Below are 18695 nucleotides of genomic sequence, written 5' to 3' on the forward strand. Positions count from 1 at the left end.
AGGTGCCCCTGAAATTAGTTTTTAAAATATTTGTCCAGATCCTTTTTGTTACAGTTTGATAAATATTTCATGTGTGCTTCAAACAATATTTATTTTTTATCTGTCGCATATGGGCACGAGTTCTAAAACTGCGGTCAAAACTATTTCCTGTATCACTTAGATGTTATTTGTCTTTTCCACTCTCTCTCATATGAGAGTACAGTGGAAATTTCCAAAGAGTTGTGATAATGGTGATAATATCACCACTCTGAGAGCTAATGGAATGTGAACTTGTGCTTTTTGTTTTTAACAGTTTCTGTTTTAATCTCTAATTCGGGTAGATGTCACTAGATAAAGCCCACATAATCAAAAGCTCTGTGGGGTCTTCATTTAATCTGGCTTCTATTAGATTTTCAACGGCCTTAAATAGCTGATGTACATTCAGTGCAGGTTTTAATAGTGATATTAAATGGGAAAGACGGGATGCATTGTACTTAATCCATATTACCTGGATCTGGAATCTTTGATTCTTTTCTGAATTCTATTCTTTTTCTGTTATACTGCATATTATGTATGTGTATATATATGAACATTATGAACTGTGAATCATATAATGTATTTAGTCAGGATTAATTAGTTACAGGTATATTAAGATTTGACATTTGTGAGCAATTAATATTTTGATGATCTTTTTTTAATGTTTTGCCATATTTACCTCAGATCCTTAAAAAATTATAAACTATTTTAGAAAAAGTACAGAGAATAATCTAACAGACACCTATATATTGGGGCAGTTAAGAGCTCTCATTCTTGAGCCAGGCTGCCTGGCTCTGTAGTGTGGCATTATCAAGGTTACTTAACCTCTCTGTTCCTCTTTCATTTTTTCCCATTATTTTCTGAGATCAGATTAGACAAATTTAGGGAAATAAGGAGACATGACTGATCAGTGAAGTCACATCTGAAGAATGATGAGGATATCACCACGCAGGATAGATGTACTTGGAGAATTGCCATCTTTTCAGAGCAGAATGATATTCCTCTGTGTGTGTGTGTGTGTGTGTGTGTGTGTGTGTGTGTGTGTGTGTGTGTGTTGTATTTTCTTTATCCATTCGTCCTTCAATAGACACTTTGGCAGGTTCCATGTCTTGGCATGTAAATACTGCTGCAGGAAATATGTGAGTGGAGATTTTGATTTCATTTCCTTTGCATATATACTCAGGAGAGGAATTGCTGGATCAGATGGTAGTTATATTTTTAATATTTTGAGGAACCTTTATATTATTTTCATTAGTGGCTCTACCAATTTAGGGTTCCTCTTCACATCCTCACCAGCACTCATTTTAATTTGTCTTTTTTTTAAATAGCCATTCTAACAATGAATATCTCATAGTAGTGAAATAATATCTCATGGTGAAGTAATATCTCATGGTGGTTTCGATTTGCATTTCCCTTGTCATTAGTGATATCGAACACTTTTTTATGTACCAGTTGGCCATATATATATCTTCTTTTGAAAAATGTATATCCAGGTCCTCTGACCACATTTAAACATTTATCTACACAAAATACAGAATAATTCATTCCATTCACTACAATAACATTATTCTTAGCTAGTAACTAGTGTAGCCAATAACATTCTTAGAAATATGTTAATTAAATGTCTTTAAACACTTGTCTATATGCTTTACACAGTCATCAGCACATCCACTCGCTGAAAAATCACTTTTCTAAGTATGGCAAGTAAGAAGCATATTTAGAAATATATACAATGGGAGGCACGTCTGTTCACTGATATAACACTGTTCTCAAGTGCCGAGCATGAAACACTCTTTAGAATCATCTCTTACATATGTATTTAATACTCTCTACATACATTACAAAGGAGTCAGCACATCCATTCAACAAACAATAAAATTCCATTCCAATCAAGTTTCTTACTTACCAAGCAACTGGTAGCACTGTTATTTTTTCTCTTAAAAAATTTCTTTCTTGGGGCACCTGGGTGGCTCAGTCGGTTGAGTGTCCGACTTCGGCTCAGGTCATGATCTCACAGTCTGTGAGTTCAAGCCCCGCATCGGGCTCTGTGCTGATGGCTCAGAGCCTGGAGCCTGCTTCCGATTCTGTGTCTCTCTCTCTGCCCCTTCCCTGCTCATGCTCTGTTTCTCTCTGTCTCAAAAATAAATAAAAACATTAAAAAAAATTTCTTTCTTTTTTCTTTTTGCTCCTTTCACCTATTTTTCCCTCTACCACTACCACCTGACTCTGGCAACCAGCAATCTGTTTTCTGTATCTCTGAGCTTGGTTTTTTGTTTGTTTTAGATTCCACATAAGAGACATAGTATTCGTCTTTCTATGTGTTACTTATTTCACTTAGCATAATCCCATTCAGGTCTCTGTCCACGTGGCAAGATTTCATGCTTTTTATGGCTGAATAATATTCTGTTGTGCATATATATACCACAATTTCTTTATCCATTCATTCCATCAGTAGAGACCTGGGTTGTTTCCATTTCTTGGTTTTTGCAAATAATGTTTCCATTTCTTGGTTATTGCAAATAATGGGTGTGCATATATCTTTTTAAGATACCGTTTTGGTTTTCTTCAGATAAATACTCAAAGTAGAATTTCTATATTATATGGTAGTTCAGTTTTTTAACTTTTTTTACTATACTGTTATCCATAATGGCTGCACCAATTTCATCCCCATTAATAGTGTATGAGGGTTCCTTTTTGTCTACGTCCTTGTCAACACTTGTTATTTCTTGTCTTTTTTATAAATGCCACCCTACAGATGTGAGGTGACATTTCATTGTGGTTTGATTTGCATTTCCTTGATAAGTGAAATATCTATCTATATATATCAATATATATATGTCTATATATATAATATATATGTCTATATATATAATATATAATATACATTATATATTATTTATATATTTATAATATATAATATATTATTTATATATAATATAAATATATATTTACATATTATATATTTATAATATATAATATATTATTTATAAAAAGTGACAGTTTTACTTCTTCTATTCCAGTTTAGATATAATATATATAATATATATATTATATATTATTTAGATATAATATATTATTTATATATAATATATTATTTATTTATTTATATATTTATAATATATAATATATTATTTATATATAATATAATAATATAATATATATAATAATATAAATATAAATATATATTTATATATTATATATTTATAATATATAATATATTATTTATAAAAAGTGACAGTTTTACTTCTTCTATTCCAGTTTAGATATAATATATAATATATATATATTATATATTATTTATATATAATATATTATTTATATATAATATATATAATTTACATATATATTATATATAATATATTATATATAATATAAATATATATTTATATATTATATATTTATAATATATAATATATTATTTATAACAAGTGAGTTTTACTTCTTCTATTCCAGTTTAGATATAATATATATAATATATATTATATATTATTTATATATTTATATATTTATAATATATAATATATTATTTATATATTTATAATATATAATATATTATTTATAAAAGTGACAGTTTTACTTCTTCTATTCCAGTTTAGATACCTTTTATTTATTTTTCTTGCCTGATTGCTGTGGCTAGGACTTCCAACACTATATAGAATAAAAGCGGTGAGGGTGAGAGAGTAGGCATCCTTGTCTTATTCCTGATCTTACAGGAAAAGCTGTAAGTTTATCACCATTAAGCATGATGTTAACTGTAGATCTGTCACAGATGCCCTGTGTGGCGGTATGTTCCCTCTATACCCACTTTGTTGTGAGTTTTGTTATAAATCGATGTGGAATTTTGTCAACAGCTTTTTGTGAATCTATGTCAATAATGACATAATTTTTATCCTTCATTTTGCTAATGTGGTGTATCACGTTGACTGCTTTGTGGATGTTGAACCATCCTTGCTTCCCTGAAATAAGTCCCACTTGAGCATGGTATATGATCCTTTAACTGTATTGTTGAATTTGGTTTGCGGATATTTTGGGGAGATGTTTGTATCTATGTTCAACAGGGATATTGGCCTGTAATTTTATTTTCTTGTGGCATCTTTGTTTGGTTTTGGTATCATGGTAATACTGGCTCATAAAATTAGTTTGGAAGAGTTCCCTCCTCTTCTATGTTTTGAAAGAGATTGAAAAGACTGATATTCATTCTTTGAATGTTTGGTGAAATTTATCAGTGAAGCCATCCTGTTCCAGACTTTTGTTTGTTGGGAGGTTTTGAATACTGACTCAATCTCTAGTAATTAGTCCATTTAGATTTTCTATTTCACCATGATTCAATTTTGGTGGGTTGTGTGTTTCTAGATATTTATTCATTTCTTCAAGGTTTTTTAAGTTTTTGGTGAATAATTGCTCATAGTCATCTCTCATATATTTCTTTGATGTCAGTTTGATGCCTTTGTATTTCTGTGATGTCAGTTACAATGTCTCTTCTTTCATTTCTGATTTTATTTATTTAAGACCTCTCTCTTTGTTTCTTGGTGAGTCAAGCTAAAGATTTGTCAATTTTGTTTATCTTTTCAAAAAAAAGCTCTTAGCTTCACTGATCTTTTCTGTTGTTTTTGTAGTTTGTTTTATTTATTTACACACTGATCTTTGTTATTTCTTTCCTTATACTACACTGGAATGAGTTTATTCTTTTTCTAGTTCATTGAGATGTAAAGTTAGGTTATTTATTTGAGATCTCTCTTATTTCTCAATGTAGACATTTATTGCTATGAAATTCCCTTTTTGAACTACTTTTGCTGCATCCAATAATTTTTTGTATGTTGTATTTCTTTTCTTTTTCCAGGATGTAGAAGGTATATTGTGTGTCTATTTTCATTTGTTTCAAGATTTCTTTTTTAAATTTCTCTTTTGATTTCTTTTTTGATTCAATTTGTTCAGTAACATATCGTTTAATGTTTACATATTTGTGAAATTTCCATTGTCTTCTTATACTTGATTTCAATTTCATACCATTGTAGTATGAAAAGATGCTTGGTATGATTTCAGCCTTCTTAAATTCATTAATAGTTGTTTTATGGTCTAACATATGCTGTATCCTGGAGAATATTCCATTTGTACTTGAGAAGAATGTTTATTCTGCTGCTTTTGAATGGAATATTCTGTAAAAGTCTGTTAAGTCCATCTTATTTACTGTAACATTTCAGTCTAATATATCCTTATTGATTTTTCTGTCTTGATCTATCCATTGATGACAGTGGAATATTGAAGTCCTCTACCATTATTGTGTTGCTATTTTTCCCTTAATGCCTGTTAACATTTGCTTTATATATTTAGTTGCTTCTATGTTGGATGCATGAATGTTTACAAATGTTATACCTTCTTGCTGGATTGACTCCTTTGTCATTATGTAATGACTGTCTTTGTTTCTTATTGCAGTCTTTGTTGTAAAGTTGATTTTGTCTGATATGGGCATAGGCAAAAACTGGGGTGCCAGACATGTGCATGATCTCCTTTCTGGGATTCTGGTGACTTGGAGTAAGGCAGAGGGAGAGCCTGAAGATTGTGCCTACTGTCTCCCTGTCTCTAGAGATTATTGTAGTTTGCCTCTTGATGTGTGTTAAAATAGACGCTTGCTCCTCAGGCCCAGCTATTATGAGAAGCTGATAGTCCTTTTTCAAGGAAAGACTGGGCAAGTTTCAGTCTGGGCTCTTTGCACTGTGCCCTGGGGGGTGGGGGGGGGTGAGTCATGATGAGTCACATGAGCCCTTTAACAACTGTCTCTGCGTTCACCATAGCCTTGTGGGTCCCCTGGATGAAAGCCCTACTGGCTTTTAAAGCTAGATGTTTTGGAGGCCCATCTCTCAGGTGGAAGTATTAAAAATTTTGGTGCTACCAGTGGGGTCTGAATCCTCACTCCTCAGGGAGAAGTTGGGAGTTGGGAGTTCCTTCTTGTTTTTTTGTCTCTGAACTAGGAATGGGATTTATGGGGAGATCGTGTCTCAGCCTCTCTTAACCTGTTTCAATGTGGTTTTTTTTTTCCTCATTCACTTCATGTGTAGGAGTCAGTCAGTGATCTTTTCGATTTCTTTCAGAGGGAATGGTTCCATATATAATGTAGGTGCAGCATGTTCGTGGGCAGAAGTGAGTTTAGGAGCTTTCTGTGTAGTCATCTTGAACCATAACCCCTCAAACTTCATCTTTTTAATCATTCTTCTTCAGATGTCCTCCAATTTGCCAGTGTTCTTAGACTTTGGAATCTATTAGTATAGTGCTTCTAGCACCTAGGATGGAGGATTATTGACCCACATAGTGCTATAGCTACCACTTTTTTTATGGACATTATGTTTCCATCAATTCATCTTTTTTTTTTAACTTTATTTATTTGTTTTGAGAGAGAGCACAAATGGGGGAGAGACAGAGAGAAAGGGAGAGAGAGAATCCCAAGCTGGCTCCACAATGCCAGCACAGAGCCTGATGTGGGTCTCAAACCCACAAACCATGAGATCATGACCTGAGCTGAAGTCGGATGCTCAACCGACTGAGCCACTCAGGCACCCCTATTAATTCATCTTAATAAAACTTCAGCTTCTTGGTGGTTATTCAAGCCTGTATTTATTTTTTTTTTATTTTTTTTTTTTTTAATTTTTTTTTTCAACGTTTATTTATTTTTGGGACAGAGAGAGACAGAGCATGAACGGGGGAGGGACAGAGAGAGAGGGAGACACAGAATCGGAAACAGGCTCCAGGCTCTGAGCCATCAGCCCAGAGCCCGACGCGGGGCTCGAACTCACCGACCGCGAGATCGTGACCTGGCTGAAGTCGGACGCTTAACCGACTGCGCCACCCAGGCGCCCCTCAAGCCTGTATTTAAATAAAACCCTTATTTTTCTTTTATATGAAATGTTGAATTTTGAATTCTTAAAGATCCACTTTGAATTCTTGAAGATAATTTTTAGTCAGATTTGACATGTTACATGTATCTGCTTAAAATTTTTATTTATTCCACAATAAGAAAATACATATCTATTGAAATTAATTATGTGCGATGACACATTGCAAAAAATAGCTTAAAGGCAGAGCCTGCCATGAAGGAGCTTATAGTCTAGTAAGTAATATGAATCATAAACAGAAGACAAATACCTAATATGTACAGTAAAATGTGCTAATTTGCATAGTATCACCATTTTATCTTGGCATGAAGAGAATGGAGAAAGGAATACCAACTGAACAAAAATTAGGTAAGTATTTTAGGCAGAAACAGTTTTGGCATTAAAAAATGAAGAACATTTGGACAGACAGAAAAATGTAAAAACATGCCACGATGAGGGAAGCGTATAAATAAACGTAGGGAAATAGAAGTGCTTCAAGTATAGCTAAACTTGAATAAAGGACATGATCCTAAGATTATGTAAAATCTAGATATTTTCATTCTTTGTGCTCTAAAATTAAATTTGAAAATTTTCATAATAATGTTTTAACAGTGGGATTTCACTGCCTTCCTCCCTTGTGAAGCTAATAGATGCATAGATTTGTTTTCGTTTGTAATTGTCTACAAATATATCAAGTGCAGGAATCAAAGGCTGTTACCAGTGTGGTGATTCTTGATGCCTTGCCTGCCCTCACTACTGTCCCATTTGCTGTTTGAGAAATTGAAATATTACATCCTGCAAAGGGATTTACATTTTGGCATCCTCTAGAAGCTACAACCAGGCATAAACCAGTGAGTGATGCACGTATGCAAATGATTTCTGCATTCATAAGTGTATATAGTGGACCTATTTTATTAGAATATTTGTGGTATAGAATGTGAGAGTCAATTGCCATATCTTTTTAATAATTATTCAATGCACAATTTTTATCCATTGTACTTTATTCCTGGTATTCATTTTTGTAAAAATGCATGTTAATTATAAGGCGATATAATAATGTTTTTACACATTTGACTCATGTGATAATTGCATAGTTCATTCATAATGGTTATTAAAAACAGATAAAGGGGCGCCTGGGTGGCTCAGTCGGTTAAGCGTCCGACTTTGGCTCAGGTCATGATCTTGATGTCCGTGAGTTCGAGCCCTGCGTCAGGCTCTGTGCTGACAGCTCAGAACCTGGAGCCTGTTTCAGATTCTGTGTCTCCCTCTCTCTCGGACCCTCCTCTGTTCATACTCTGTCTCTCTCTGTCTCAAAAATAAATAAGTGTTAAAAAAAATTTAAAAATAAATAAATAAAAGTAGGTAAAATGAGAACTAATTTTCTATAGGTTAATAAAATTTATAATAAACTTATTTGTTAGAATTTTGCATTTTTCTGGAAATAACAATATTAAAATCTAAGAAAGGAGTTAGTGGGTTGCCAATTATTTATAGGTATCATTCATATAACAATATATTTATAATTTTCTTTTCTAGTATTATGAAATAATATAGAAAAATAATTAAGCCTTTATTTTCTTTTTTAAATACACAAATGTGGCTCCAAAGTCTTGTGCCAAAGTGCAGAGCCGGTGGTACACTTATTAAGCACATGTAAACAAAATGTTCAGCAAGTAATATATGCCTTTTCTTACCTTTTCTCCTTTTGATTAATGATATATTTATTGCTGTTATTTACTTTCATCTAAGAGTTAAAAGACTTAATATTTAAAATTGGCTAAAATTAAAACTATGCTCTTAATTAATACTTGTAGTAAATATTTCCTGGGAAGAAAATAAAACTCTTAGTTCAAATAGAAAATTCAGATTTTTTTTAGCTTATGATACTAAATCACAGAGATTCTAGGAATGTAGTAATGTTACTTTCTGAGAATTCTTAACATTTATTTGTTTTCATGACCTGCTATTCTTTAGTGGATATACTGATTTTTCCAATTCCTCAGTATACACTGGTGTTTTATTCTAGAATTCTCTTTATATTTATGTATATACTCTCATGTATTTGTTTCTTCTTTGTTCAGCAGTTTTTATTTATCTTAGTCTTCTGTCTTGCCATATATCTGGTAGTCTTAGTTTATTCATATTTAAGAATAGAAGACTGCTGACTGTTGTCATTTTCCTCTGCTTTTTTTATGCCTGTTTCTCTGCTAGCTTTCTCCCACCTGTGTGGCTAGGATTGGTAGCTCAGATCTGAAATACTTCTTGTCACCTTTAGGGTGAGCAGACAAGGAAACTGCTCTTTGAATGCTAAAATGAGGAAAGGTTTATTCTGTGGCACTGGAAGCCATTCTATAACATTGGAAGTCATATGCTCATGCAGTTAATTATGATTCTCTGAGTGCTATTTTTGGATGCTTGGGAGTATATTACTGGGCTGCAATGCTCAATGAGCATGAGGGAAAGGGATGGATTGGAAGTAAGTGAGTGTGGGACACCTGATTAGTATAATATTTCAGTATACAGACTTTCAATTAGCTCTGTTTTTAAAGGGTTTCTATTCCCACCTTGCATGACACTGCTCTTTGAGCCAAGTACCTCCATGGGATAAGTAAGGGCTTTCCTCCATTGTTGACTGTTCATGTGTACACAGGGCTGCCTTTTGCTTCTTCTGTTTTTCCACCAGTGTCTTCATTGGCTGTAATTTTATTAGACACTTAGGAGAAAGGGGGGGGCAATTTCTTATTTTTAGTTGTTTTGAAGTGGAAGAGACATTTTGAAATAATTTTTTGGAAAAATCAATGTATCCGTTACATGGAGAATGGACTGTAGGAGGGAAAGTCTGGGGCCAAGGACATAAGTAAGTCCACTCAGAAATAAGATAGTGACAGCAGAAATGGAGATGAAGACAGAGACATAAGAGGTAAAAGGAAGATAGAATTTGTAGTATTTCGTGACTAATTAGCTTGTCACTGGCTATTGTAAACACACAGGAAGAAATAGTTTCTTCCTTTTTCCTTGACCAGTAGACATAATTTTCATATAAAAACAATATGTAGAACTCCAGACTACATGTCTCTCCAGAATTATTTTCTAACTGTATATAAAATTAGATTCTAAGTAATTAAAATTTGATCTACTGACTTTAATTGGTACATTATATTTTCTGAAATCTAATATGGAGCCATGATGTTTGGAGTTACATGGAAAGAGTATGGAGCAGTTCATTGAAAAGCAGTAAATCATCATCTAATTCTTCACTGTTCATCATTTTTTTCTATAATTTCATAACATGATATCTGGGGTTCAACCTTTTAATTCATGTTAATCAAATGTTTATGCTTTTGATTCTGGAACAACTACCCAACTCTTATCATAATAAAAAGTTTATCCACCTGTTTTTGGTGTATTATTTTTGGTGTATTATTCTATGGGCTTTGCTTACATTGTTATTTTCTCTGTTTCTACAGCATAGTAAAATACTCCTTGCCTGATAGACCTGACATTGATACCCTCTTCCAGATCCTCATGGTTGTTGATGTTTGCTCTCTATACTTATTCCAAATTATTTTTATTATATTAAAAACATTCTTCATTCATTTTCTCTGCTTCCTTTATTTTTATCATGCCCAATTGCATGAAAATAGGACTCTTAACAAAATTCATTTAATACTACCTTCTGTAGGGCATAATAATAGTCGAAGAGCTAAATCCAAAGAAAATAACCAAATCGTGTCCTTTTTTTTTTTTTTTTTAACTCACTATCCACTGAGCGTGCTCAAATACTACTCACCTCAAGGAATTTTTCTTCTCTTAATTTTTATAGCAGCACACTCTGTCTCTTTTCTTGCTATTCTACTTTGTCCTTTGTGGATTCTTCTTCCTGTTTGCAGTTTTGAAATGTGGTGTCCCAAGGCTTTCTTCCACTTTTAACACTCTTCTCTTTTCCATGCACTCATGGCCTTGGTTCCCAAATATGTTTATTTTTTCAAGAGTTAAACATAGAAGGTTTAATCTTAGACTGTGCATATTATATAATTTTTCTATTTTATTTTATTAAAATTTTTTTAATGTTTATTTATTTTTAAGAGAGACAGAGCATGAGTGGGGGAGGAGCACAGAGAGAGGGAGACACAGAATCCAAAGCAGGCTCCAGGCTCTGAGCTATCAGCACAGAGCCCTTTGCGGGGCTCAAACTCATGAGGTGTGAGATCATGACCTGAGCCGGAAGTTGGACATTTAACTAACTGAGCCACCCAGTCGCCCCTATTTTATTTTATTTTATTTTATTTTATTATTTTATTTATTTCATTCTATTCTATTCTATTCTATTCTATTCTATTCTATCCTATTCTAATTCCAGTGTAGTTAACATACAGTGTTATATTAGTTTCAGGTGTACAATATAGTGTATTGACAATTCCATATATCATTCAGTGTTCAGCACAAGTGCCCTCCTTCATCTCCTTTACTATTTCACCCATCCTGCCTCCCCTCCCCTCTGGTAACCAACGGTTTGCTCTCTGTTTCTTGTTTTGTCTTTTTCTCCCCCCCCTTCATTTGTTATGTTTCTTAAATTCCACATATGAGTGGAATCATATGGTACTTGTCTTTCTCTGACTGACTTATTTTGCTGTGCATTACACTGTCTAGTTCCATCCATGTCATTGCAAATGGGAGGATTTCATTTTTTTATGGGTGAATAATATTCCACTATATATATACCACATCCTTTTTATCTATGTATCTATCAGTAGGCACTTGGGCTACTTCCATAATCTGGTTATTGTATTTTTTTCTTCCAAGTTTTTCTTTAAATTCCACTTAGCATACAGCATACTATTAGTCTCAGGTGTAGAATTTAGTGATTAATCACTTACATAAAACACCCAGTACTCATCACAACAAGTGCCCTCCTTACTACCCATCACCCATTCACTTATTTTACCCATCCCCCCTTTCACCTCCCCTCCAGCAACCCTCAGTTTGTTCTCATAGTTAAGAGTCTCCTTCTTGGTTTTCCTGTTTTTTTTCACTCTATGTTCATTTGTTTTGTTTCTTAAATTCCACCGTGAATGAAATCATATGGTATTTTTGTTTCTCTGATTATTTCGCTTAGCATTACCCTCTCTAGCTGCATACATGTTGTTGCAAATGTCAAGATTTCATTCTTTTTATGGCTGAGTAATATTCAGCCATATATTAGGCATCACAATATGGCTGAGTAATACACACACACACACACACACACACACACACACACATCTTATCCTTTCATCAGTCAGTGGACACTTGGATTGTTTCTGTAATTTGGCTATTGTAGATGATACTTCTATAAACACCAGCATGTGTCCCTTTGAATCAGTATTCAAATCCCTTGTATCCCTTGGGTAAATACCTAATAGTGCAATGCTGGATTGTAGGATAGTGCTGTTTTTAACTTTTTTAAAGTTAAAAAAGTTAAAATGTTTTTAAAGTTTAAAAAGTTTAAAGCTTAAAAAAGTTTAAAAACTTTTGCATTTACACCAACTGTGCAAGTAAGTTTCTTTTTCTCCACATTCTCGCCAATACTTGTTTCTTGTGTTTTTGATTTTAGCTATTTTGACATGTGTGAGGTAATATCTCATTGTAGTTTTGATTTGCATTTCCCTGATGATGAGTGATGTTGAGCATCTTTTCATGTGTCTATTGGCCATCTGGATATCTTCTTTGGAGAAATGTCTGCTCATGTCTTCTGCCCACTTTTGAATTGAATTATTCATATTCTTGGGTGTTGAGTTAGAAGTTATTTATATATTTTGGATACTAACTCTTTATCAGATAAGTCATTTGCAAATATCTTCTCCCATTCCATAAGTTCTCTTTTAGTTTTGTTGATTATTCCTTCACTGTGCAGAAGCTTTTTATTTTGATGTCGCTCAATTGTGTATTTTTGCTTTTATTTCCCTTGATGCAGGAGATATATTTAAAAAAAGGTTGCTATAGCTGATGTCAGAGAGATTACTATTTGTGCTCTCTTCTAGGACTTCTATGATTACAGGTCTCACGTTTAGGTCTTTTAATGAATTGTTTCTTTTTCTGCATGAAGTAAGAAAGTTGTCCAGTTTCATTCTTTTACATGTAGCTGACCAGTTTTCCCAACACTATTTGTTGAAGAGACTGTCTTTTTCTCATTTGATATTCTTTCCTTCTTTTTTTTTTAATGTTTATTTATTTTTGAGATGGGGGCAGGGCAGAGAGAAGAAAGCATAGAATCCAAAGCAGGCTCCAGGCCCTGAGCTGTTAGCACAGAGCCTGATGTGGGCTTGAACCCATGAACTGGAAGATCTTGACCTGAACCGAAGTCAGACATTTAACCAACTGAGCCACTCAGGTGCCTATCATTTGATATTCTCTACTTCTTTGTCAAAAATTGATTGACCATATACTTGTAGGTTTATTTCTGGGTTTTCTATTCTGTTCCATTGATCTATGTGTCTGATTTTGTGCCAGTACCAAACTGTTTTGGGTACTACCGCCTTGTAATATAACTTGAAATCGAGAATTGTGATACCTCCAGCTTTGATTTTCTTTTTCAGAATTGCTTTGGCTATTCCAGGTCTTTTGTGGTTCTATATAAATTTTAGGAATTTTGTTCTAGCTCTGTAAAATGCTGTTGGTATTGCATTAAATCTGTAGATTATTTTGGGTAGTATAGACATTTAACAAGATTTGTTCTTCCAATCCGTGAGCATGGAATGCCTTTCTAGTTCTTTGTGTCATCTTCAATTTCTTTCATCAGCGTTTTATACTTTTCAGAGTATAGGTCTTTTACTACTTTGCTTAGGTTTATTCCTATGTATCTTATTATTTTTGGTGCAATTGTAAAAGGAACGGGTTCCTTAATTTCTCTTTCTTCTGCTTCATTATTGCTGTATAGAAATGCAACAGATTTCTTTATGTTGATTTTGTATACTTTAATGAATTCATTAATGAACTTTAATGAATTCATTCATCAGTTCTAGACGTTGTTTTTGGTGGAGTCTTTTGGGTTTTCTACGTAGAGTATCTTGTCATCTGCAAAAGTGACAGTATTACTTTTTCCTTACCAATTTGGATGCCTTTAATTCTTTTACTTTTCTAACTGCTGTGGCTAGGATTTCCAGTACTATGTTGAATAAAAGTGGTGAGAGTGAACATCCTTGTCTTGTTCCTGACATTAGGGGGAAAGCTCTCAGTTTTTCTCCATTGAGTATGATGTTTACTGTAGGTTTTTCATATGTGGCCTTTATTAAGTTGAGGTATATTCCCTCTACATCTATTTTATCGAGGGCTTTTATCATAAATGTTGTAATTTGTCAAATACTTTTCTGTATATGTTAAAATGATTATGTTTTTTTTCCTTTCTTTTATTGATGTGAAGTATCATGCTGATTGATTTGTGAATATTGAAACACACTTGCATCCCAGGAATAAATCCCCCCGATTGTGATGAATTATTTTTTTAAATGTACTGTTGGGGAGGCACCTGGGTGGCTCAGTCAGTTGAGCATCTGACTTCAGCTCAGGGCATGATCTCAGTTTGCGAGGTCAAGCCCCACATTGGGCTCTGTGCTGACAGCTCAGAGCCTGGAGCCTGCTTCGGATTCTCCCTCTCTCTCTGCCTCTGCCCCACTCATGCTCTGTCTCTCTGTGTCTCAAAAATAAAGATAAACATTAAAAAAAAATTTAAATTTAAAATGTACTGTTGGGTTCTGTTTTCTAGTATTTTGTTGAAAATTCATGTATCTGTGTTAATCAGAGATATTGGCCTGTAGTTCTCTTTTTTTGTGGTGTCTTTATCTGGTTTTTGGTATCAGGGTGATGCTGACCTCATAGAATGAATTTGGAAGTTTTCCTTCTTCTATTTTTTGAAATTGTTTGAGTAGAATAGGTGTTAACTCTTCTTTAAATGTTTGGTAGAATTTGCTAGTGAAGTCATCTGGTCCTGGACTTTTGTATTTTGGAAATTTTTTGATTATTGATTCAATCTTGCCAGTAATCAGTCTGTTGTTCAGTTTTTCTGTTTCTTCCTGCTTCAGTTTTGATAGGTTGTGTGTTTCTAGGAATTTATCCATTTCTTCTAGGTTGTGCAATTTTTTGGCATTTTTTTAAAGTTTATTTACTTATTTTGAGAAAGAACAAGAAAGCGCAAGTGGAGAAGAGGCAGAGAAAGAGGGAGAGAGAAAATCCTAAGCAGGGTCTACACCATCAGCGCAGAGCCCAACATGGGACCCAGACTTGTGAATCATAAGATCATAACCTGAGCTGAAACCAAGAGCTGGACACTTAACTAACTGAGCCACCCAGGTACCCCAGCATGTAGTTTTTATAATATTCTCTTACAATTGTTTGTATTTCTGTACTGTTGGTTTTTATTTCTCCTGTTTCATTTGTTATTTTCTTTATTTGAGTCCTTTTTTTAATGACTTTGGCTAGAGGTTTTCAATTGTTTTGAACTTTTCAAAGAACCAGAACAGGTTTCATTGATCTGTTCTATTGTTTTTTGTTTCTATGTCATTTATTTCTTCTCTCATCTTTACAATTTTCTTCCTTTTGCTGTTTTTGGGTTTTGTTTGTTGTTCTTTGTTTAGCTCCTTTAGGTGTAAGATTAGAGTGTTTGAGACTGTTCCTGCTTCTTCTTCTTCTTTTTTTTAAGTTTATTAATTTATTTTGAGAGAGACAGAGAATGTGAGTAGGAGATGGTCAGTGAGAAGGAGAAATCCAAGCAGGCTCCACGCACAGTCAGCACAGAGCCCAATGTGGGGCTCAAACTCATGAAACCATGAGATGATGACCAAAATCAAGAGTTGGACACTCAACTGATTGAGCCACCAAGGAGCCCCTCTTGCTTCTTGAAGTAGGTCGGTATTGTTATAAACTTCCCTCTTTGGACCACTTTTGCTGCATCCCAAAGGTTTGAGACTGTTGTGTTTTCATTTTTGTTTCTTTCTATTTACTTTTTGATTTCTTCTTTGATTTCTTGGTTGACCCATTCATTGTTGAGTAGCATGTTGTTTAACCTCCATGTATTTGTGGTCTTTCCAGATTTTTCTTGTGGTGGACTTCTAGTTTCATAATGCTGTGGTCAGAAAAGATGCATGGCATGACTTTGCTCTTTTTTAATTTGTTGAGGCCTGTTTTTTGATCTAATATGTAATGTATTCTGGAGAATATTCTATATGCACTTCAAATTAAGGTGTATTCTACTGTTTTAGGATAGAATGTATCTGTTAAATCCATCTGGTCCAGTGTATCATTCAAAACCAAACACAAAACACGATTTGTGTTTGGATGATCTGTCCATCAATGTAAAGTCTCCCACTATTATTGTGTTACTATCAATTAGTTCCTTTATGTTTGTTATTCACTCTTTTATGTATTTGGGTGCTTCCATGTTGGGTGCATATATTTACAATTGTTATATCTTCTTGTTGGATTGTTTCCTTTATTATTATACAGTATTCTTTTTGTCTTTTTACGGACTTTCTTTTAAAGTATTTGGTCTGATAGAAATATCACTACTCTGGCTTTCTTTCAACATCCATTTGCATGATAAGTGTTTCTCTATGCTGTAACTTTCAATCTGCAGGTGCCTTTAAGTTTGGAATGAGTCTCTTGGAGGCAGCATATAGATAGGTCTTTTTTTTTTTTTTTAATTCATTGTGTCACCCTATGTTTTTTTGTTTGTTTGTTGATTTATTTTTTGGGAGAGGCAGAGAGAGTGAGCACAAGTGGGGGAGGGGCAGAGAGTGAGGGAGACAGAGAATCATCCAAAGCAGGCTCCTTGCTGTCAGTGCAAAGTCCAACATGGGGTTTGAACCCACAAACCATGAGATCATGACCTGAGCCAGTCAGAAGCTCAACCAACTGAGCCACCGAGGCTCCCCCAAAATTTCCCACATTTTTTAAAAGTTTACTTAATTTAAAGAAAGACAACACGAGAGAGAGCAGGGAGTGGCAGAAAGAGGGAGAGATAGAATCAATCCCAAGCAACCTCTGTTAGCGTCGAGTCCGATGAGACTGAGAGTCCTACTCAATCTTAGGAACCAAGAGATCATGACCTGAGCCAAGATCAATAGTCAGATGCTTAACCAGCTGAGCCCCCCATCACCCTATGTCTTTTGATTGCAGTTTTTAGTCCATTTACTTTCAAAGTAATTATTGGTAGGTACGTATTTGTTGCCATTTTGTTTTGTGGTTGTCTTTGTAGTTTTTCTATGATCCATTCTTTTCTTTCTCTCTTTCATGGTTTGCTGGTTTTCTTTAGTGATATCCTTGGGTTCCTTACTCTTTATTTTTGCATATCTAGTACTGCTTTTTGATTTGTGGTTACTATTCAGTTTATATATAACGACTTATGCATATAGCAGTCTATATTAAACTGTTGGTAACTTGGGGCGCCTGGGTGGCTCAGTCGGTTAAGCGGCCGACTTCGGCTCAGGTCACAATCTCGCGGTATGTGAGTTCGAGCCCCGCGTCGGGCTCTGTGCTGACTGCTCAGAGCCTGGAGCCTGTTTCAGATTCTGTGTCTCCCTCTCTCTCTGACCCTCACCTGTTCATGCTCTGTCTCAAAAATAAATAAACGTTAAAAAAAAATAAATAAAATAAACTGTTGGTAACTTAATTTTGAACTCATTCTTTCCTCCTTTTCCCTCCATGTTTCAGACATTTGGTATCATATTTTATATCTTTTTATATTGTGCTTCTCATCACTGATTTTTATAGATATATTTAAAATTTTAAAACTTTTTTTTTTTGCTTTAGTGCTTCCTATTTTTCTTACTCTTACTTATGGTTTTTGTTTTCCACTTACAGAGTCCCCCTTAACATTTTTTGTATAGCAAGTTTAGTGGTCATGAATTCCTTTATCTTTTGTTTGTCTTAATGCCCTTCTATTCTGAATGATAGCCTTGCTGGATAGAATATTCTTGGCTTGCTATTCTTGGCAGATTTTTCCCTTTCAGCCCTTTGAATATTTCCTGCCACTCTCTTCTGGCCTACAAAGTTTCCCTTGAAAAAATTAACTGATAGCCTTATGGGGTTTCCTTTATGTAGCTTTCTTCCTTTCTCTTGCAACTTAAAAAAATTTTTTTTATTAAAAATTGTTTTTAATGCTTATTTATTTTTGAGACAGAGAGAGGATGTGATGGGGGAGAGGCAGAGAGACAGACACAGAATCTGAAGCAGGCTCCAGACTCAGAGCTGTCAGCTCAGAGCCTGACGTGGGGATCAAACCCTCAAGCCATGAGATCGTGACCTGAGCTGAAGTCGGATACTCAACCGACTGAGCCACTCAGGCACCCCTAAAATTCTTTTTTTTATCAATATTTTTTTTGCCATTTTAATTACTATGTGTCTTTGTGTGGACCTCCTTGGGTTAAATTTGTTGGGGGATCTCTGTTTCCCTCTCCAGATTCAGGTTTTTCAGTTATTATTTCATCAAATATATTTTCTGCCCCCATTTCTCTCTCCTCTTCTTCTGTGATTCCTATAATGTGAATGTTATTATGTTTGATAGAATTACTGAATTCTCTACATCAGTTCTCATTATGCAGTATTTGCTTGTCTCTCACCTGTTCAGCTTATTTTCCATTACTCTATCCCTCAAGTCACTGATACATTCCTCTGCTTCCTATAGCATACTATTTATTCCATCTGTTGTTTTTTTAATACCAATTATTGAGTTCTTCATCTCTGATATGTTGTTTTTATCTCTTTGTCAAGGTCTCACTGATGTCCTCCAACTTTTTCTGAAGTCATGATTATTGCTTTAAATTCTCTATCAGGTGTATTGCT

The sequence above is a fragment of the Lynx canadensis genome, chromosome C2 (genome assembly GCF_007474595.2).
Source record: "Lynx canadensis isolate LIC74 chromosome C2, mLynCan4.pri.v2, whole genome shotgun sequence".
In the NCBI taxonomy this organism is placed as follows: Eukaryota; Metazoa; Chordata; class Mammalia; order Carnivora; family Felidae; genus Lynx; species Lynx canadensis.